The sequence below is a fragment of the Empidonax traillii genome, unplaced genomic scaffold (genome assembly GCF_003031625.1).
Source record: "Empidonax traillii isolate 1590-97213 ecotype Southwest subspecies unplaced genomic scaffold, ASM303162v1 scaffold614:size843888, whole genome shotgun sequence".
In the NCBI taxonomy this organism is placed as follows: Eukaryota; Metazoa; Chordata; class Aves; order Passeriformes; family Tyrannidae; genus Empidonax; species Empidonax traillii.
Window position 1 is genome coordinate 704,721 of NW_020955807.1, and position 22,192 is coordinate 726,912.

General features: G+C 46.6%; 1 long non-coding RNA gene across 1 annotated transcript; it reads left to right on the forward strand.

The window, feature by feature from the left end:
* Positions 1 to 10,492: 10,492 nt before the first annotated feature.
* LOC114065072 lies at positions 10,493 to 21,552 on the forward strand. Its single transcript, XR_003572864.1, has 3 exons — positions 10,493 to 10,530; positions 13,990 to 14,079; positions 21,297 to 21,552. It is a non-coding gene; the product is annotated as an uncharacterized LOC114065072 (long non-coding RNA).
* The last annotated feature ends 640 nt before the right edge of the window (positions 21,553 to 22,192 follow it).

Sequence of the window (22,192 nt, forward strand, 5' to 3'; positions counted from 1 at the left end):
CTTAGGTGACAATATTATAACGTGCGTTTCATTTTGATATTGCACACGTATAGGGATTATTATATTAAGATTACTGAAGGTAGGAGTACGTGAAAGAGTTTAAATTCTAGTAGGGATGCTGATTTCATTGTGTTCTGTGGTTTCTGTCTGAAATCACGCATTTCAGCTGTACGTGGGGGGAAATGGTCACTTGTGTTTCATCCAGAAGCAGAGCTGCCCTTTTTAAAATGAAAGTCCTTAAGCCAACTCCAGCCAGTCTGAGTCAGACCTTGCCTAAAACTGGCTGGAAAACAAGCAAAGGGGTTTTTTCACCCTAATGTATGTAAAGTCTCCCTGGGAATGTTTACATTAGACAAGTGCCTGCCAGCTTTACAAGGACAACCACATTCCCTTTGGGGACACTGTACACCAGGGAGGGAACCTCTAGGCTGGGACAAACTCTCACAAAAGTAAGATGCAGAACCTGTTTCTTATGTATTGGAAACCAAGTGGCCTTGTTTTCAGGGATGCTCCGTATTGGCAGGAGAAATCTCAGGGCATGAAGGTGGGTATTTTGCAGATTAAACAAGACATGACAAACTCTGTCTTGACAAAACACAAGACCTGCTGAGGGAAGCGTGCAAGTTGCCTGATCTGGAAGCCTCTAAATCTGGCCAAAAAAATGCCATTCCCTGTGCTTCCTCTGTGGGGAGATTTCCAACTCTTCTCCAGGAAGCATGGTGGAGCTCCCCAAAGGCAGCAGTCCACTTGGAAAACATCCCTTTTACCAGGAAGGAATGTCGCAGGTCAGGACTGCAGGAAAACTCTGTGTGTGAGAGAGAAGGATGGAGATGTGGGGTCAGTGGAAGAACAGAGATTAAAAAGGAATGAGGGCAGTGATGTTTAACACAGGGAGTGGCAGTAACTCTCCAGAGGCAACATCCTTTTCCTAATCTTAGGCTTCCTTGGAGGATACAGATGTCTGTGTGTCTGTACCTGCAGGTATTTGCTCAAATAAGAAACCAAAAAGCACCTCCCGCACTCACCAAGCCCAGTGCCGAGGGCAGCCCTCGTGCAGGGCTTAAACCTGCCCGTGATAAATGTGCTGTTATTCTGGCTGCAGACTTTTATTTCTGGGGATATCAACTGGATTCCTATTATGAGAGCAGAAAATTGGAGTTACATCTGGTGACTGACGCATGTGACAGTATCACTGCAAGGAATTCCAGTTTCCTGAAGCTTTTCAATTAACTCGGGGCGCTTTTGCTCAGGTGCTGCGCGCCCGGGTTTTCAGCGTGCGCCTGCCCAAGAGCTGTAAATCAACGAGGAGGTTATTGTGCTTTCCTAGGAGCTCTTGTGCCAGTAAAATGAAACAGCAAATAATAAACCCCAAGGAGATTTATACAGCCCGAGTTGATGAAACAATTACTTTCTCATTCCTAGGCTCGCTCAGAAAGGTGGGTTAAAAATAACTGAAAATTTACAAGAGCCTAAAACCGAATCTGAAAAGTACAACCTCAGCAACTTATTGGGCTCGGCCTAGCGAGCGCCAGATTTACTGTTTGCAATTTCTTCAACTTGTTCGGTCATTTTTATTGTTTTTATTTTTTTCTCAACTGCCCCCTCCCCAGGCCGATGACAAGCCTTGGCAAAAACATCTGTGCAAATAAAGCAGGAGAAAGAGTGGAGGGACCCGGCCAAGAGCTCCCTGGCTCTGCTGTGGCAAAAATGTTGGATAAAGGCATCCTTTCCCCAGCAGCCTCGAGCCTCTGGGGTCGCATCTCATGTGCCAGGGCATCCCCAAAACACTTATGATCAGTGTGTGTAGGACCAGGGCAGGGCAGAGAGAGACCAGCAGGGATTTGGGAGAACTTAAATGTGTTGCTCCAGAGCAACACTGTTTTATCCCAAGCTGATACATCAGTTGATAAGTACTCTGCTGACAGCATTGGGATTAATGTGACAGCACTTTCCATTCTGGACACGTGGGGAGGTCCCACGTTCACCTGGAGCATGTTGGGGTAAGAAAGCAACGTGTTGCTGGCCATTTCCCTCCATCTGTGCTGGTGATGGCCCTGCTTGTGCTCTACTGGTACCGGTGAATAGACCCAGCAGCCTCTCCCCCCGATACCTCCGTGTCCTGGGTGTCCTCTTCCTCTGCCTGAGCTTCTCGAGTCTGTCCTCTTTGTGAGTCATTCCTGACTCACCCTCACGTCATGCCTGAGGACAAACAAAGGTGGTTGTCTCTGTGAGACATTCAGGAAGATGTAGAGCCTTTGGAAACCTCCTTGCTCTCTGCTTCCTATAGAGACCTCCCAAGGAAATGGTGATGTGCTCCTCCTTCAGGGAACAGCTTGGGGGTTTGCAGCCTTTAAACAGTGCTTTTTTCTTACTCTTCCTTTTCGCTTGGAATATGGGCTGTTGAATAACGTGTTCCAGATTAGTGCAGAAAATCCTACCCTTTCAGCTCTGCATCCCACCATGTCCCACCTGGTACCTCTGATCCCAGCAGGACTGTGATGGCCACACAGGAGACCTTCCAAAGGCTTCTGGTGAACAAAGCTTTCCATTTCGCTTTCCATTTCATTCCAAAGGCAGGGTGGAATGACGAGATCTGTTTGGTTTCCAGCCACAGAGATACTTTTGTCGTAAATCAGGACAAACACAAGAACATAAAAGTGGGCTGTTAGATGGGGGTAGGAGACTTTGGTCCTTTCGGTGAAAAGTACTTCTTTCCCTCAAAAAACCAAAATCCCAACAAATATGTTTCGGTTTTTGAAAATACTCTTTTTTTTTTTTTTTTTTTTTTTTTTTTTTTTTTAACGGAGAAGAGCATCAACAAGTTCCTTTCAGCTGGCCCTGTGATGTCCCTGGTGTCACACTCCTCTCTCTAAAGAGGTCTGACCCTCCCCAACTGGAGGGCGTTCCCCAGCCATCGTCAGGCCTCATCTGTCGGTGCCACAAATCTTCAAATTAAAAATGTTGGCTAAAATAATGATATGCATTTTAATGGGCCGGTTTCCCCTCTGAAGGTTGGCATGTGATTCTTATTTTCTACATTATATAAAAGCTGAGGGTGGGATTTTCAAAACCACTCAGGGTTGGCCTAATCCTGCTCCCGCTGTAGTCAGTGGGACTTTCTTACCCCCGGATTGCAATCAGAGCAGTTAAGCCAGCGCTGAGTGCTTGTGAAAACCACATCCTAACTATGCTCCCAGACCTCACCCAGATTTCTGCTTTCATGGCATGAAATTTGTTTTCCTCCTATTAGATGTGCTGGAATGCTGATGTCTGAGGGAAGCTCCTAGGGCCTGAGCTCAGTATTAACTCTGACCGGGCTTGGCTTTGTGGCTTCCAGCTCAAGCGTTCCTGTAAGAGCGGCGGCTCATCCACACATCACGTCAGCGGTGTCGGGACAAGTCAGAGCTGGGCCAGGCCCTGACTTGTCCCAGGTGCTCAGGGCTTGGGGAAGGCACAGGAAGCACCGTGTCCTCCAGGCAGGCACCTTCTGCCTGGACCAGCCTCCTCCACCAGCCATCCCAGCACCTGTGTCCTTGCTGCTGGAGGAGGCGAGTCTGCTGGGAGAGGTTTGGGGGGCAGTGCGCTCAAACAGGGCATGATTCCATTCTTGTGGAAGTCAGCGTCCCAAATCGGCTTCCTTGAGTGAAGGATGGTGGCTGTGGGTCCCTGGAGCTCTGTCAGCTCGGGGCAGAACCAGCCTTCTGAGAACAATGCTGGGAAACAGCCTGTGCAGGGACTTCTCAGATAATTGGACTTTCCACACAATACCATTTGGGTAGAAGATATCTGCTTGTTCTTCATACAGACGTGCCAGATTGCTACTCTCTGGGAGCTTGGTCCATTTTTTGTCTGTTTTGATACTTTTTGGGGTGTTCTTTCCATTTTTCTCTCTCTTTTTTCTGCTTTGTTTTGGGTTGTTTTGTTTAGGGTTGTTTTGTTTGGGGTTGTTTTGTTTACTTCGTGTATATTTGCAGTTGCCGTAAAAGTCTTGTTTTGATACTCATATTCTTGATAAAAAGTTGACCTCTATTCTTTTATTTAAAAAAAAAAAAAACACACAAAACACCCCCAAAAACATCAAAACCATTCCCTAATTTTACCTCTTAATGTCACTTGTAGGACATTGCTCATCAGGCATGCGTGCAAAATCCTGTGTTTTGTGCTTGAGTTAATTTGGAAGTGACCACGGAGAGGGAAAGGTGACTGTACCAGGTGGTTTGCTCATGCTCAGCACCAGATGGGATGTGGTGGATCCCATCCCAGTGGCCTCTGCCATCTCGGGATTTTGTCAGGAACCTGGTGGATTGTAAAACGACTCCACCAGTGAAAACTCAGCACAGGGGAGAGCTCCCACCCCAGCCTCCATATCCAAGAGATGAAACCAACTGGAAAGAGCTACAATCTCCTTCCCTGTAGCCAAGAAAGTAATTTTGTGTTCCCTGCACAAGCTGGGCTGAGCTCGGCCCACGGACGATTGCTGCCGTCGATCCAAATCTCCCAAAGGGCCGGTGCATTTTCTTGCTAATAAATGTCCCACAAATGTTTTGAATTTCTGCACTCATTAGGGCTTAGGGAGGCTATTTGTCAGGACCAAAGACGTCTTCTACAATAAACCAGCAGCTGTCTGAGAAGGGTGAGGAGACATTTGTTGCCGTGAGCTGAGTCTGCTGTCAGCAACCAGGCCCCTGACCAGCTCCAGTAAATGTTTTATTGATTTAATATTAAATTAACTGCCTGGGCATAAGGAGTGCATTATTTTTAATGGCATTCTGATATTAGGGACTGCAGTTTGCTAGAATGCACCTGTAAAATTAGTATCCCCCAGTATTCTGCAGGAGCCATAAAATGTAGTGCTCGTTGCGAGCAGAGCTCCGGAGCTCGACATGGGTAGAGTTACACGGCGGCCACTTCCAACCTCGTGGCTGCTCCCCTTCCTGCTGCCAGAGGAGCAGGAGGTCACTCAGCTCCAAAGGCTCCATCCAAGTTCACCTCTTCTTTGCTCTGGAATGGGATAAATGCGTGCCTGGGTCCCAATCCCTGTCTGAAATGGGATAAATGCGTGCCTGGGTCCCAATCCCTGTCTGACAGGGCACAGCAACTCATGGCAACAGCAGGGCACCTTCTGTGGAGAGGTAGTGCTGGAGCAGAGGATTTTCCCCGATTTTCTTTTTTTTTTCTTTTTTTCTTTTTTTCAGTAAGAGAAATAAAGGGAAAAGAGAAAAATCACAATGAAAAAGTAGCACTTGTTCAGCCCCAAATGTGCCGCCTTGGAGTTTACCTTTGTTGAGTGAAAGGAAAGGCATTTGAAAACAAATAGAATTTCAAATTTAAATAAACAAACGCATTCCTTGGCATAAGAATGAAAATATTCGCTAATTTCAGAATATGTGTCCCTTTTTCTTTCTTTTTTAAACTGGTCTGTGAAATTACCAGAGGGAAAATTTCAGCCCAAATAACAAATAGTTCGCATAAAGACCAAAGTTTAAATAAAGCCTGCCTGTAGTTCAGGTTATCCTTTACCTCTGGAAATTGGGCCACAAAGGAAGCAAATGCACCGGGAGGAGCACACACTGCTGGCTCCTCCCAGCAGGGAATGCTCTGGATAGCTGGGAAGGATCCCTCCAGCAGTGCCTTTAGCTGAAGGCAGCACGCCATGGATGTGCTGGGTTTTGTTATGGCAATAACCTGCACCTTTCTGCTCTGCAGTCACCACCGGGTTTGTTAAAAATTGCAGCAACTGCCCTTTTGCTGTAGCGACCTTTCCCTTGTCCTAAAAACCTCTACCCAGTAAATGCCGCCTTTGGTTTTATTAAGGTTGTAAAAATACCAGGTTTAAGCTGTTTATACTTTTTAACTCCCTCAGAAATGGTTAATTACAGAGTCAGATCTTCTTAAACAGTGCTCGGACGGGGATTCCGAGAAATCCTGAGATTTCGGAGAAGTTCCTTTCTCGTTGATTTCGCTGTGATGAATCACAAGGCTTAAGCGATAATGGATCCAAAAATGGATTAAATTAATTTCAAGCAGCAGTCATGGGTTGGACAGTGATCTGAGTGGATCAAAATGGGCACCCAGGATCTGATAAAGTGCATTTTTCAACTGCTTTCAACCAGGTCACTCTCCTTGGACATCTTTTTGCTTTCTTGGACGTATCATAGAGTGAAATCCATGGTTTTGTACTCGTAAGGCAAATGTTGACAAGGAATGTTCATTTTTTGTTGTGACTTTCCAGATATCTAAGTTTCCTGCAGAAAATTTTGAAAATTTTGTTGAACCTACTTTTCCCATAGAGATTTTGGGCACCAAAATTCAAATATGTATTTTCTGGGGAAGGCGAGGGAAGACAGGAGAGAAAACGGAAACATAATTGAGAAGAGATCAGTCGTTGTCTGCAAATATTGTCGTTTCAGCAGGCCTGGATTCTGTGGGACCAAATAATGAATTTCCCAGCAGACAAAGTCCACCCAGCACCTCTGCCTGGCTCTGAAGCAGGTGGGAGCACAAAGGGCATGGAGAAAACCATGGCTCTGTGAAGGGCTTCTGCTGGCTTCAGTAGGTACTAGATTCCAGTTTTCATGATCCTGGTGTTGCCCTTCCCACTCTCCTGCCTGGTTTTCCTCTCGTTGTTTGACACTCATTTGCCACCTCTCATGTAACATTCAGTGCAGGTTTCAGGAGCTCTTTCTGCAGGTGACCTGCCTGTTTTGTGCTGCCTCTTGGCTCAGCTTTGGGACTGAAGATTAGGAAATCACGCAGAAAGGTGGATTGATTGCTTTTTAGTTGACAAAAACAGATAATTCATTGCCCAGGCAACTTGGGTTGACGGAGTCCAACCGTACTTTTTTCAAAGGATGTGGTGGATTTACTTATTCCTGTTTCTGTGTTTGATTTACTACCACATGATTTCATTAAATGAGAACTTAACGTGAGGATTTCTGCCAAGCAACTTTAGGCAAGGCCCATATTCCACAAATCCCTAAATTTGACGGTGGTGGGTGGGGGAATAATCATATTTTTCTAGAAGATGTCCATTCTGCCTGTGGACTAGAATTTGGGGTGGTTTGTTATTACCGTTGTTGCTTTAAAAACCTTGTAAAATGATGTTTATTTTCCTCCTCTAAGGTAATGAGCTTGAATTTTTCAATTCAGTTAAGTTGATTATAACTAATAACTCTTCATTCTCTAATTAATACCAACATTGGAGGGAATAAAGGAGCCACCTTCAAACAGGCAGCATTTCAGGCTTGAACTGGTTTCAAATTCAGACAGGATTTCTTGGAGCTCTCTCCTGCCCTCCTCCAATCTAAGGCCACAGCTCATGTTTGTTGGCATTTTTAAGTAGATAAAAGTATGTAGGAAGGTTCCTCCCTTTAACTACTGGATAGAAAACCCATATCCTGGTGGCTCAACTGTCCAGATCATGTTAAATTTCAGTGGAGGAAAATCAGTAAATGCAAAGAAGAAAATGCCAAAGAAAATGCAATGAGGGAAGAAAAAGTGATGTAAGTTGGCCAAGAAATCAGCTACACGTCTTGGCCCGGGCTCTGCCGCGGTGTAAATCATTGGTGTAGCCATTCCACTTCCCCACAGCTTTCAGCCTGACCTGTTGTCAGCTTCCAGCAGAAGTGATAACAGCCCAAAGTACCCCAGCCCCACAGCAATTTTGTCCATTTCTGTGTGCTGATCTTCCCCCTCGGGTGCTGTTTCCATGCCAGTCCTCAGTGTTAGGGTGAATATCGGTGCAAACTGAGATCACAGGAGCGGTGCCGTTGCTGAGGGTTGGGCTGTGGAGGAAGGCACAGCTGGGGCAGGTCTTGTCCCCATTTCTGGGCTAAATATCAACTCCTCTGCTCGAGGAGGATTTCTAGAGGAAAGCTAGCAAGAAGAGGTTTAAGAGGTAGTCAGCAGGCTGTTATTGTTGCTTTGGAATACTCCAGATGAGCCTCTGGAGCTGTTTTGGGGAGCCACCCTTTGGAGCTTGTGCAGCTCACCTGAGTTCAGGCCAGCACATGAAGCCCCTGGCTGGAAAGGCAACCTCCTATGGGTCAACCTTGACACTTCCTTTTGCTTTATTCTGCTGGTTTTTGGCCATTTTGGGTTTGGCTTCAGGTGACATTTACCACCCAGCACCTCATGCTGCTGCTCACCTTTCAAACATCGAAGTATTCTGGTCAGTGGCACAAGAAATTGTGTTTACATCTTCTCTGAGGGACATCCAGAGCTAAGAGGGGAAAAAATGGCCAGAACAACTCACTGCTTTTGGCTTATTGTTTGAATATTTAAAGACATCGCATCTGGAAAGTATTCCATTAATTTGTGGCTAGCACCCATATATCAAATTCATGAGCTTCCAAGTAAACAGCTGTCACTGGAGCAGCCATGGAGGGAAATTGGCACTGGTAGCTTGTGGTGAGCAGAGAGGGAACACGCTGGTACAGGCTAATCCAAGGAGGAAACATTACCCCAGATGTGTAGAGGACAATGAATGAATTGTTCCTCAGAGCTCCTCGACTCCTCAGCTGTAGTAACACTGGACACAATTAAGGCTTGGGACTGTTATACCCACTCACACACGTGCACAGAACTGTGCACACCGTCACAGCCAGAGGGCTGGGGCCGCATCCCACAGCTGCGTTCTGCAAAGCAGCCTCCGATCGTCCCCACACACGTGTGTTTGAGGGACACAGGAGGAGACTGCCACGGTGGTGGCCACTCTATCCTCAGGCTGGTTGGGTCATGTAGCTGTCATTTGGTATTTGCCCAGCTGGGAACACCAATATTCATGGCATCAGCAAGGAAGATGCAGTAGAGCCGGACCCATCCAGGCCTTGGTGTAGCAGGGAGCACATGGGGTGCTTGCCACAGAACTTCAGGCACTTTAGGGCTGTTGGTGGTGCCGGGGGCCTCAGCTGGAGCTGTGATTTCCTGTCCCAGCAGCTCAGAGCAATGCAGGACGTTCCACCTGAATCCAGGTGAAGTGCCAAGACGAGGACTTGGCTTGGGTTCCCAACGCTGCCGGTGTTGGCAGAGCTGTTTGTTGTGCTGCCCAGGGCAGGGGCCTGGTGTTCTCAACTGCTTGTGTGACCCCTCTGTTCTCCATGTGGTGCTCAAGTAAATGAACCCATTAATTAAGAGGAATAGTGTAGGTGGAAGTAGGACAGAGGTGATGTCACTGTTTATGTTTTCTTGGGAAGGGCGTTATGGCAGTGCTGAAAAACGCGGTGGCGAGATCGGGGTCTCTGGGTGGGGGTGTGATGGGGCATCTGGGGAGGCTCCAGCTGAAATGGAGGAAGGGCAGGTTCCCATCCTCTTTCCAGAAGGGATAATCTGAGGCTGAGGGAGATGAGGCGAGTCCCCTGAGGAGGTGGCCAGGTCAATCCGGTGGGACGCATGGATGACACAGGAAGGGAGGGAAAACCCTTTCCCCCTGCTGCTCTGGCATCTCCTGTCGGTGCTCTGGCACTCACCGGGCTCGGATTTACCTTCTGTTTACTAACCAACCCAAAGTGGGTTTGAACTGGTGACCTAAAGGTGAAAGGCTCTGCATCTTATTAGAATTACTGTGAGCTGCTCAATGAGTCCCCCATGGCAGTTAAGATTTGATTATGGTTCTAGAAAATGTTCAGCTTTTACAATTAGTGTCAAAGCAGTGGTAAGCCCCTCTTTGATTCCTGGGTGTAGGCTCGTGCTTTTCTTAACCTCACACATATGCTGGCATATTTACAGTAACTGCTCAGGGGTTTGTTTTTTTTAATTATTATTTTTTTATTTTTGAATTAAAAATGAAAGTCCCCCAGGGAAATTATGCAATGGGAAATAGCTACTTCAATAAACTCGACTCACACATTTTATTGATTATGGTAAATTTAATTATTCCATTTAAACTTTGCTTACACACACACACACAAAAAAAAACCTTATCCTTTTCTTCCTGCATGTTTTTTTCCTGGTTTTGTATCCCTCTCTACAGACCAAAACTATACTGTATATTAGTGTAAAGTTTTTAGAGAAGAAATACTCAGGGCTAAGCTTCTTCCCCTAATTAGAAATTTAAAATTAGAAAACATACCATAAATCTTATTCAAAACATCTGCAAATAGAACTACTAATTGTTAAACTGCAGTAATTATGGCTTTTAATACAGCTCTTTTGCCTCTGCCATACGTTACGTGCACCGTGTTTGCTAAGGGAGACAATTACTCAAGTGCAAAGGATGTTAAAAAAACAAAGCAACAACAAAGCACGGAGATAAAACAGGAATTTCTCTTACTCAGGACTTCATTAGGTGATACTGCACATTCTCTTGATACTCAGGTATTACCCAGAGGTTTTGGTCTTTTTTGGGGACCTTTGCACTGAGGGTTTTAGAGGCTGCTGCTAAAAGGCAGTGAAAGAGCTGCTGGTGCCTGGGTCCTCCCTGGGTTTGAAACTTTATTTCGCTAGAAACCACTGCTAATGGGGTTTTGTCTTTGTCTTTCAGGGAGCTGCTGCTGCTGCTGCTTCTGACCTACTGAACTACATCTAATCCAGGTAATCGCCTTTTTTCGTCTTAAACTTACAAATAGTCTCTCCTCCCTGGGGAAATGCTTCCATTCCTTACTTTGTGACTCCTCCCATGAGTCGAGAATGTTCCTGTGGGTACAGGTCAAAACAACTCACCATGGCTAGAAATTAGGATGTGGGAAGCAGAATTGTCACTAGAGATGAAGAATCAGAAACAGTTCCTGAATTCTGTGCTCCCTCTTGCACGGGGGGACTATTCAGACCCAGCCCACCCCTGCGCCGAGGTAAATCATGGCTGGCCTTCCTCCTTGCAAAATTCAGTCTGGGGAGGGTTTCTGGAAGCTGAGGCTGACCACTTCTGAAAGGTGAGGAAGGACCCAGGGTTTGGTCAGAGCTTTGTTGCTTCCAGATACATCTTTCATCCCAGTTCTTCCAGGAGACTGTCAGACCAGGACTTGTCTAAATCCCACAGCCAAACCCTCATCTGGGAAAATCTGGAAGGGTCCCATTTCTTTCAAGGGAGCTGCACCCCCTCAGTCAGTAGGGGAGCCTGGAAGAAGCCTAGCACCCTTCTGGATATCCCTTTGTGGAAAAGGATGGACTGGGCAGTACTCCACTGAGACCTTGACTGGTTTTGACATCCTTGGGTTTCCTGCATTGCGATGTGATTCAGCACGGGGGATATTTGTCCCATGGCTTCAAAAAAAAAGAAAACAAAACTCTGGGATACTCTGTATCCTGGTAGGTTTCATATTTATTTGGTTCATTCAAAAAGTATAGCTGGAAATAAGTATTTACATATTTCTAAATGACCTACACTTAAATATAACCACAGTCTGATGTAAACTGGCGAGGCTCCCTTGAATTAGATGAATTCACTCCAGCTTGCACCAGACGAGGATTAGGCCCCAAGATTCATGCAAGCCCAGTTGTGATGACTGTGAAAAGAACTCAGATTAAAGATGGGTTTGGAAGCAATCAAACCAAATCACGAGCCTGGCTGATTTCATTTGTTCCTCTGGCAAGTCCTAGATTTCTGAGAGTACCACCTTGCTGCATTATGTATTCCACCAGCTCCTGCCCTTACTGAGCCCACTACCACTGCTGTCGCTGCCTGTGCCCTTCCTCCCCAGAACATTTCGGTTTCCCTGCCCATAACTGTCACCACGCTTGCTCTGGCTGCCGTGGCGAGGGAACTTCGCCATGTAGCTGATCCCAGACTCAGCTCTTGGCCTGGAGGATTATTCTGCAGATGGGCCAACCTAGGACACGTGTTCCCGCTGGGATCGGCCTCCGCTCCCCCCTCGCTGCCTCCTTAATGAGAGAAAGTGAGCTTGGACCAACAAACAGCTCCTCACAGGGCAACAAAAGACTCCTTGTCATTACCCAGGCTGGCTCAAAACCGAGTAGAAAAGGGGATTTTTTTGGCCGGGCTGTGGATCACAGAGTCGCAATATACAGCTCATCACTGGTGCTGCCAGGGATGCTCTTTGGTAAGTTACAAAAATCACCTCCTTGCTCCTCAGTTCCCAGAGCTATGAGCTGTGGGCTCTGGGAGGATTGGCACACCAGGAGATGTGACGGGGGGTAATAGCAATATTCCAAATGGAACCCCTGACAAGAAGGAATTTTGAAATCTGACTTATGAGGGTAAGAATCACTCCAGAAGAAAAATTCCTCATCCACCTTCCCTCCTGAAAAGTGAGCCCTGTTGTCTCCATTCCTGCTTTCCACGGTCTTGCATAACAATCTGTGTGAAAACTTGAAGGTGACAAAGCCAAATGCCTCATGTTGTAAATTTTGAGATGGCACAACTGCAGTGCTCTTGGCATTTTTGTTTTTCTTTTGGATGTTTTCCCCTCAAAGCAGAGTGCACTCAAAAAAAGATTCTTCTTTTGCTAAGCGATCCCCTTTTGGCAAAACAGCCTATTTCAAAGGAAGAGATGTGTATTCCTTATATTTAGCCTGTTAACCACACACATATATGGTTGTTCTGATGTTTTACCAACCATTTCTTTTTACTGCTGCTTCAAAGAAGACAGGATCCAAGTGCCCTGTGGATTCCTTGCTGTCCCAACACATGCAGACCTCAAGGTTGGAAGGAAGTTGCATTATTATTTCTTCCCTGTCCTATTGTTGTTATCCCCATTCCCGGTGGCAATGACAAGTGCTGATCCAGTGAGAGGCTGCACACCTTGAGCTCCCATGGAGTCCCTGACAGGAACAAGTATTTCCATAAAGGGAGGGATGTACACTACGGTCGATCCTGGCGGTCTTCCAGCCCATCTCCAAACACAGGAAGAGGAAGGGGATTGCCACAGAGGGAGACCTGGGAGTTAAGATGCTCCTCCTGGCATGCTTTGGGAACAGGCTTGAGTGGAACATTTTTTGCAGTGCCTTAATCCTGGTTCATGCTGAAGATGCCCAGGCACAGTGGGCTGATCACCTGCTTCATTTCACAGCGTCACTCTCGCACTTCTCTGACAACAAATAATTCCTTTCCCTCTCTTTACAAGACTCCTATGATTTCATGGGGGTATAAAAGTCTTGTTTTTTCCATACCTCTTCCTTTTCCTTTAGGCTGTTTGATTCACTGGTTCATTTTGTACACTGGAAGATACATTCGGTTTTTAAGTTTTATATATTTCCCTTTCTCTCTTTGTTTTTGTTGCTGTTGGTTATCTCCAGAAGGAGCAGCCTGGATGCCTTATCTGCCCAAAGGTACAGGCATGTGGTTTCTTACTTTGCCACCCCTCCACAAGATTTCCTTGCCTTTGCCTCGAATTTAATCTGTAACACGCACTGCGGAGCTGGTTCCAAGGAAAAGAGGCTCAACCCATGACATGCTCTCTCCTCAGATCCTGTCTCCTTGTGCGCAGCCCCCACGTGCTGGGCTGGCAGGATGGGTCCCCCCGCTGCGCTGGCTTTGACATCATCGCTGTGGTGCCACTGAGCAACATGTGGCAAACAGCTTTGTCACCGAGGACAGCCCAGCAAGCTGGGATGAGCAAACAGCAGCTTCCAGCAGGAATGCTCTTCCTCTTTCTAAGCTGGTCTTTTTTGGAGAGTTGGAAAATAGGAGATTGGGTTTTTTTTTTTCCCCTCCGTGTGATTCGTGATGTTTGCTGTGGCACGGAGGGACACCAGAAATATAATTTAAATAGGGTCCTCCAGCGGTATCCTGATGATTTTTTGATTACTGGAAAGGCCCAAGGAAGCTTCAGAGTCCAACATCAGTGGCTGCTCTGCAGCAAACCCAGTGAGGACAACCCCGTACCCTGAGAGCCCTCCCCCAGCCCCCTTGGCCACGCGACTTGTTTCTCGGTTGGCCAGAAGCCCCATCCGTGTCATTGCAGAGCCCAGGCTTGCCCCGAGACAGGAGCAACTAGTCATGCCCCATCTATCTTACATGCTCTTGCTGAGCACCTCCCAGACTGTACTACATTTATCCTCTTAGCACCTCTGTAATTATCTCTCTTGTAACAGATGAGAAACTGGAGAACATGGAGGTTTTGCAATTTGAGCTGAGCCACGCGGGAGCTCTTTGGCAGAAGAGGCGGCCTGGCCTCCCGAGGGGTGAGTAATGTCCTTTTGACAATCCCATTAGACTGCTGTTTGTATCCTTGCATACCTACACACAAGCACAGAGTCACTGCTTGAACCTGACCCGTCAGGGGCTGATGGCAGCCATTTCCCACTGTCCTTCCCGGTCCCCAGCACAATGCCCAGGCAACAGATCCGCAAACCATTCCACTCTGATGCGGTTTGAAGGCTCAGGTCTCATTTATACCAGCAATGTAAACATCATTTTAGTTTGTCAAATATACAGGAAATTCACGATATCTGCAGTGTCCTGCAGAACCATTTTGCCCCAAAGCACGAATGCACTTACAGCTGTATGCGAAGCAGTGTGACTGGAAAAGTGAATCAGGTGGCACTTGGCTGTGAAAATACGTGTATGGTCAGCTCTGCTAACCAGATAAATGGTTGAGAATTTTACTGGGAACCTGACTGTGGCTTTAAACCCTGAATCAGCAGCAGCAGTGGAGTGGAGGCAGACAGAGAGGGTAAATTCAGGGAGGCACATGCTGAGCTGAGCAGAGGACTCTGTGAAACAGAGCAGAGCACTGGAAGCAGATCAGCCAGACTTTGTCTGGCTGCTGAACATCCTTCCTGGGGAGTGAGTCAGCAGCAGGTTAATTAGGCATAGCTAGGCAGGGAGCAGCACTTCTGACAGGAGAGGTTTTAATTGATAGGATCATTTTCAGCACAATAATATTAATTAGCAATTGCGATAGGGAACATGAAGGCAGGTGGAGCACTTTCTGTCAAGGTATTTTTATAAGGAATTAGCCTGTATAAACACCCATTGTAAATACATTGTCCTTGTCAGGTGTAATAACTGCCTTGGCACAGAGAATCTCTGCTCACAATGGAGAGATAATTAAAGACACAACTGCACACTGCGGTGCTTCTCCCAGCTGCTAACTGTGTCACCAGAGAGATCTAAACAATTGCATTAGGGAAACACTTGGGCTCTGTTAATAGTAATTTCCAAAATGAGGACAATAAATAGATTGAGAAAATGCTGTGAGCGTGGAGTCAGCCTTGGAAAAAGCTAGAGGGAAAACTGTATTTCTGACGTGAACATGGAAATTTGAAATGGGAGTGAGGTGCCTAAACATCTCGGAGGAACTTAGTCCCTGAGCTTTCTGGATCCAAATCCCACCCTAGCCTGCAAATAATTTCATATTTCACAGCCTTCACACTTCCCTCAGATGTATGTTCTTGTACAAGGAGGGCCGAATCCCAAAGACATTACTTAAGGGAAATTTCTATTCATGTCGCTGAACACTCACAACTGATAATCCCGGTAATAATTCCCACGAAAAACTGTGTTATATTACATGTTGTAATTTATGATGTATAGCAAGTATAATATGTTGTATAACTCTGTATTACAGGTCTACATTACATACCTGTAATGTTATGTTCTGGTAATTAAACCAATTAAAGTGCAGTTATGAGCTCATTAAACCCAAGAAATAGGAGATGTCAATCATTTTGGGTTTTATCAAGATAAAATCTTATCAAAGTCAAATGAGTCAGTCCTTCAAACCAAGCGTTCATTTATGTCTCCATTTATGACACACGGACAGCATGATCCAGAAAATGCCTGTATGGACAGATGTGACCTGCACTCCCACTCCCTGTTGCTGAGCAAACTGCTCCTGGGCTTTTTTACCCCTTTGGTTCCCGTGATTCATCTGAGTGGGATATTCTGTTGCAATTGTAGCATTTTAAATATTTAATACCATCACGTGGTTCTTTACAGGTCTGATATAGGCAACACACAGCCCTCAGTCAGGTGTGTAGGTTTTTTCCCCTCAGAGAATGCTGGAATGACTTAGGCACTCCAAATTGTCCTGCTGTGGTCAGATGCCTTTTCCCAGGTGCTGCAGTTCCTAAACTGGTCCTTGCAGAGTCAGCAGGTCCAGCTCTCCCTCTCAGCTCAGAGGTGATCCTGACTTAGCTCTTTTGAAGTCACCTGGGACTGGTGCCTTCCTGCCTGCCTGGAGCAGAACATTATACTCTGGAATAAATATACTTAGGGCAGAAATCTTCTTCCCACTCAAGTTCTCCCATGGCTTTTATGGTGGGGACAAGCTTTCGGGCAGAACCTCAGTGCCATCCCAGCCAGTTACTGAGAGTGTGTTTGCTGGGGCTGAGCGATGGCAATCCTGGGCTTTGTGCTGCAGAAGAGGGGTTGGGACAGCTGTGCTGGTGACCAGCAGAGGCTGCAGAAGGGAGACTTCAAGCCCTGCAGAAAGGCAGCAGAGGAATGGCAGTGACACAGGGTTAATGGAGCTGGGTCCTGGCTCTCACGCTGTCTGCACTGCTCAGATACGTCTCAGGCTGTTGAGGGCAAGGACTGCCTTTATGTTCTGTTTGTACAGCATCTGAACAGTCATCAGCCCTTGGTCCTGACTGTCATCTCTAAGGGGGGCTCTAACATAAGCAGTTATAACACTGATGATGATGCTAATGAAAGTCTGATGGTAGTTACTTTTTCATACGGTCCAGAAAAGCCCCACACCTCAGGTTCAGCTCCTCCAGAACGGAGAAGCTGTTTATGTTTATACTGTTTTTCTGGTGGGAGGAGAGTGTTTGTGCCCAGAGAACAAGTCCGCAGGGAGAAAAGAGAATTATGGAATAATTTCTCTATTGTGCCTAACGAGATTATGATCAGAAAAAGGAGGAGGGAGAGAGGAAAATGTGGATGATGTTGTTATTACCAAAATGAAAGAATTTGGATATAATCATAGCTGTTAGGGAAATGTGTTTTTAAAGACCTTGAGAGAGGTCATAATGAGAGTTTACTTTGTAGATCTAATCACAGTTTACAAGACCATATGCCAGTTCCCAGTGGTGTCCATAGTGAACAGCAGGACACCAGTCATTTTCCAGATGTGGCTTCCCCCCTAGAAGGAGAACAAAACCAGTGAGAAGAACTGGAGTGACCCAGCACTGGGGGAGCCTCTGAACTCCTTTTGACTGGAATGCCCTCACGAGTAGTTTGGTTGTTGCCTGGTAATATTGGCCTAGATTTTTCTATGGAGCAACTGAGCCCACAAGAGTAAAGGACAAACTCGGAGAGGAATCAGCGATTCTAATTTTATGGAAATGTCCCTCAGAAAACAGAGCTGAAGCACGTCTGTCCCAGGTACCTGATGAGAGTTTGGAGCCACATCAGTAGCGCGGGAGAGGGTAGGATGTTTGGTGCCAACAGGGCATTACTACCTTGTGAAACGTGCTGGTACAGGGAGGGTCTCAATCTCAACTTCTGCCCTAAGCAAACACTTGCAAATACTCGCATATTTTCCCCCCTTTGGTCAGATCCTTCCATCCCCCACCCCTGGGTCTTGGCATCGCCCCAGTTCCACTGCAGCACCAGCACTTTCCAGGTCAGAGCAATGGGAGAGCTCACAAGGGTCTGTGACATCATTGGGTCTTATCCTGGTTTTGCTTAGAGAGAGCCATGTTTGTGAATGCCTTTCTTTTGGAGGAGTGGACCTGGAAAAGATACCTCAATGGAGGAGAAAAAGATGGTGTTCCACAGGAAAGGAATGTGGAATCATTCCTCTTCTGGATGCTGTTCGTGCAGCCTGGCAGCCTTGCTGCAGGTTGCTCTTTGCCTCTGCCTTGTGTGCTTTGTCCCTGTTCTGTGACTGACATTAGCCCAGGGAAAGGAGTTGTCACGGTCTGTTGGCGAGACAGCGGTTTCTGATGTCACCCATAACTCATTCATAGCTTACTCTGGAAGATGAGGGAACAGTCTGAGATCCACAGGAAGCAGCCAAGTGCCTGCACAGCAGCTTCAGCCGTGAGTGTCCTTGCCAAGGTGCAGGCATTGCTTGCACCCTCGGTCACAGTGAACGCACTGTCATTCCCAAAGGAAAACGAGAGATTTTTGGTAGTCACACCTTTCTGTGAGAGCACGGAGCGGGGTTTCCCAATGAGCCGGGGCTGGAAGGAGGAAATCCCAGTGAGCAGCAGTTGATCTCGGGGCAGTGGCACATCAGAAGGTGCTTGGCCACTGTCCGCCCTGGCTGCCAGCACGGCAGGAGCCGCTGAGCCGAGCGGGAGAGCGGCTGTGGCCAGGGCTGTGCTGCTGTCCACGTCGCTAAGGATTGCTCCAAAGGCTCTGAGTAGAAAGAGAAAAAGCTCTCAGGGGAGATGGTCTGTTTTAATGAGCCCAAACCTCTTCCACAAATTAAGTGAAATATTTTAAAAGGAAACAATATTGCTTTGGTTTTATTTGTTTCAGCTACTTAGTTACAGCTCCACGTGGACACAATTAATGGAGGAAATAGAGTATTTTATAAGCCCAGGACTCTGAGATAGATATTTTGTGACCATGTGAAATTCTTTGCCCTAATCACCACACATTCCTTGGGAGAAAGGTTGTATATTGCTGAAGATTATTAACCTCGGTTCCAAAAATGTGTCTAGTCACTGAATGGCAAAGGTCAAAAAATTGTCATGGCATTTCTCAGTGACAAATTCTGGCCTCCACTTTTCATTACAGTCACTGCTGTCCCTCTCTGGCTGAGGTCTGTCCTAGTTCTGTTCAAAGTATTCCCCAGCAAGAAGGAGAAAAATGACCTTTCCACTGGAGCAAGTTTTATTTCCCAGATCCCTTTCAGACTCCCTCTGGGACTTTATGTAAATCACTTGGACCTTCAGCACCTCATTTCTCCGTGTTTCTTATTAATAGAAAGAATATGATTTTGCCTTTATTTTTTCATGGCAATGACTCATCTTGTTTTGGTAGTGTTTAACACCAGCCTCTCTGCTCTTTTCTTGTCAGAGAATAAAAACAGATTGAGGTAAAACGTGGTGATGAATGTTGTTTAGATGAAGAGTTTCATTTCTGCTTTGCTCTGCTTTTTTGATGATAGGCAACAACCAAGAAGTCACCCTTAGGAAAAAAAAAAATACTGTTTTTTGATTCTTTTGGGGCTGACTCAAACATCAGAGATGGGACACCTAAAGTACCAGGACTGGGCTTTCTGGCAGGAGTGAGTGTGGCAGCAAGGTGTGATTCCTGGATGGGCACAGCGGGTCAGTTCCCGTTAATCAGGTCTATGTACCCCGTTAATCAGCCAGATTCCACTTCTCCCAGACAGACCTGAATGTTCTCCTTTTTAGCTGCCAGAGCAGTGCTGCTGAGCAGTGGAGTAAATAAACAAACAGCCCCACTGCCCCTTCCCCTCTGCCACAACAGTAAATTTGGTTTACTGTACACATCACTCCGGGCCGTGCAGGGATGGTGTGAATCCATTAGTAGGGCAAGGGTGAGTGACTTCTGACTTCAGCGACCCTTAAAGTATTAATCCAGCATTGTAGGGGCAGAATTAAATGTGATGAGCTCAGAAAGTGTGATAAAACCAGATTTAAGTGCACAGCTGGGCAGCAACCTATAAAGGCAGAATTTAAAACCGTAATAAAAACTTTGTAATCTAATTACGACGGTAGAGTTAAAGGTGAGGTATTTGCAGCATGATTCACATGCACCACGGCTAACCTCTGACATCTTGAATATATTATGTGGTTTCTTCACTACAGGAGTAATTTTTGGGCTACTCTCTCCCACTACATGGTTCCCTATGTTTTATTCTCATGCACTGTCCTTGGAGGGTGCAGGACAGGTCAAAACTGCGCGTTGTGAAGCAGCTGCTTTGCTGTACTTCTCTCTCCTTGAGGTGTCTCAGGGCTGTTCCTCTCCCTGCTCTGGACACTCAGCGCCGGGTACAAGGCAGGCGTTGTGGCAGGTGCTCGACACTTCCAAAAAATTGCACTTTCTGAGAGATTCTGAGAACAAAGAGCAAGAGTGGCCGTGTCTCAAGCTGGTTTTAGCTTAACTAGTCTTAGTACCAACGAGAGGGAAGATGCAAAGCTGGTCATAGCTTGGATGCAGGGTACAATCCCAGCCAGCTCCTGCTGAAGCCCGTGTCATCCTGTCTTCATTGCAGTTGGCACCTAATTAACACCACTTCTGATTTCAGTGCTGGGAAAAACCAGCCCATGGAGCCTGACTCTCCTGGACTGCTGGCTTTCCCTGGCTGGTGGGGTTGGGAGCGCTCTCAGCAGGATGGACACTGTTAAGTGTGACAGAAACCTCAAATACAAGTGTGACATCTTCCAGAAAGGCCCCAGAGGGGATGTACACTGAGCAGAGGTCTTTTTCCTGGATTCCATTAGATGTTGTCCAGCAGCTCAAGACCCCTGCATGGATGGGGAGTATGGGGGGTGTGTAGTGGTGGGATCTAAACAACTCTGCTCAGATTGGTAACAGCTGGGCAGTTCTTTAGGAAAAGCATCTGAAGAGATCTCACTTCCTTCAGCCAGCCTATGTCAAGACAGAAATTTCAATTAGAAATCTACCCCAAGTGATAATTCTGATTTTTTCCTGCATATCAGCAATTCAAAAATGGAGCGGAAGCATCAGAAGAAAATCCTTCCATATGAAGTCTGTAAATCCTTATTTGGTATTTTTTGAACTAAAATAAGTCGGTGGCATTTCTGAAATCAAATTGCATTTCATTTCTTCCCATTTGAATTTAGCCAAAAAGTTTCCTTTTAAGTCTGAGTGACACAAGCTGATACCTGTGGCATAACAGTCATGGGAGGGGCTGAGGACAGCCTTGTTTGCAGAACCAGCATCCCAAAATAAACTACATCCTCCCTCAAAGCAGCGTCAACCCAGCTGATCCATCCCCACAAGTGTTGCTCTTAAACTGATGAAATATTTACATACTTGCTGAAACAGATCTGTTGCTCAGGTTTTCCCAGTGGGTAATCCAGTAATATTTTCCCTCAAGGAAATGAATAATTTTTTAAGATACTGTGTTATAGAGCATGTCTCTCGTTCTTCCTCTTTTATGAAGCTTGTAGGGGAACAGCAGAGCCATCAAGGACACCCTGGGAAGGGTTCAGGGTGATGTTCTCTCATGGGGAGAGGAGGGTGTGAGAGCCACTGGCTAAATGGGTGATGGATATCAGCAGTGGGTGGGGGAGAGGTGGGGGTGTTCTTGGAAAGGGATTGCTCAGAGTTTCCAAGGGGAGTTTGCCTTTGTGACCACGGGCCTTGCTCAGTATTGATATGTAGAGAGACAGAGATCTGCTTTTTATTTTAGAGAGAAAAAATGTCACGTGCATATATTGAGGTGCTGTGTACACTTCTGCTATTGCTGAGGTAACTCCAGCCCAAACTGTCCTCCTCTTCACAGAGCTGAGCAACAGCTGCACCAGGAGGGACCCCTGCACAGGAGACAAGGACTTCCAGAATGCCACCAGGGACTACCAGAAAGCACCTCAGCAAACACCCCAAAACACGGGAAGGAGCTGCAGAAAGCCAGCGTGAGAATCCGAAGAACAACATCCCAGGTACCAAGGGGGTGAGGTCCCACAGAGCTCAGGCCAGCAACCACCCACTGCGTGCTCTGGTGGGTTTGGAATCCCATCCTGTAGGGCAGCTCCCACATGCTCCAGCTGCCTGTACTGCAGAGAGAACAGGGGAGCATTTAACACCCTCAGTCTGCAAGGCACAGACAGGAGGTGGTAAATACCTTGATAAGGAAACTCGAGTGAAAATACCAGCTTTAGGCAATCCAGATTTTATCAGGGAAGTATGCAGGAATGAGTAAGTACCTGACATGCAGATGTGCCTCTGCAGCAGTGCCAGCAGCCTGCCAGTCCCCACAGCTGGCCTCAGGCGACGCTCCCGTTTTCAAACTCATGTGATTTCGGGGGTATGTTGGGCAGGTATTTTTGCATGGGATTCTCACTTTTGCAAAGGCAGTGCCCACAATGAATCTGCAGCTCTGTGCTTGGAAGAATCTCTAGATATAGCACTGGAGACTTGTTTTTCTGCTGTAAGAAGCTGCTTGGCTTCTCAGCAAAGGCTGTTGCTCTGCTTAGCAATGACATGCATGTCACAGCATGGGAATCCATGTGTGCCAGTTGAAAAAAAGATCCTGGAATCCAAGGGCTTGGCAGAGTCATAAAGAAATGAATGTTGTGTATTGCTCAGTGATTGGATGGCATCTCATGGACCATTGCTGTGTCTGTCGCTGTGGGACCTAGAGAAGGTTTGTGCCTTCTGGTCCTGTCTTAGTCTCTGCAA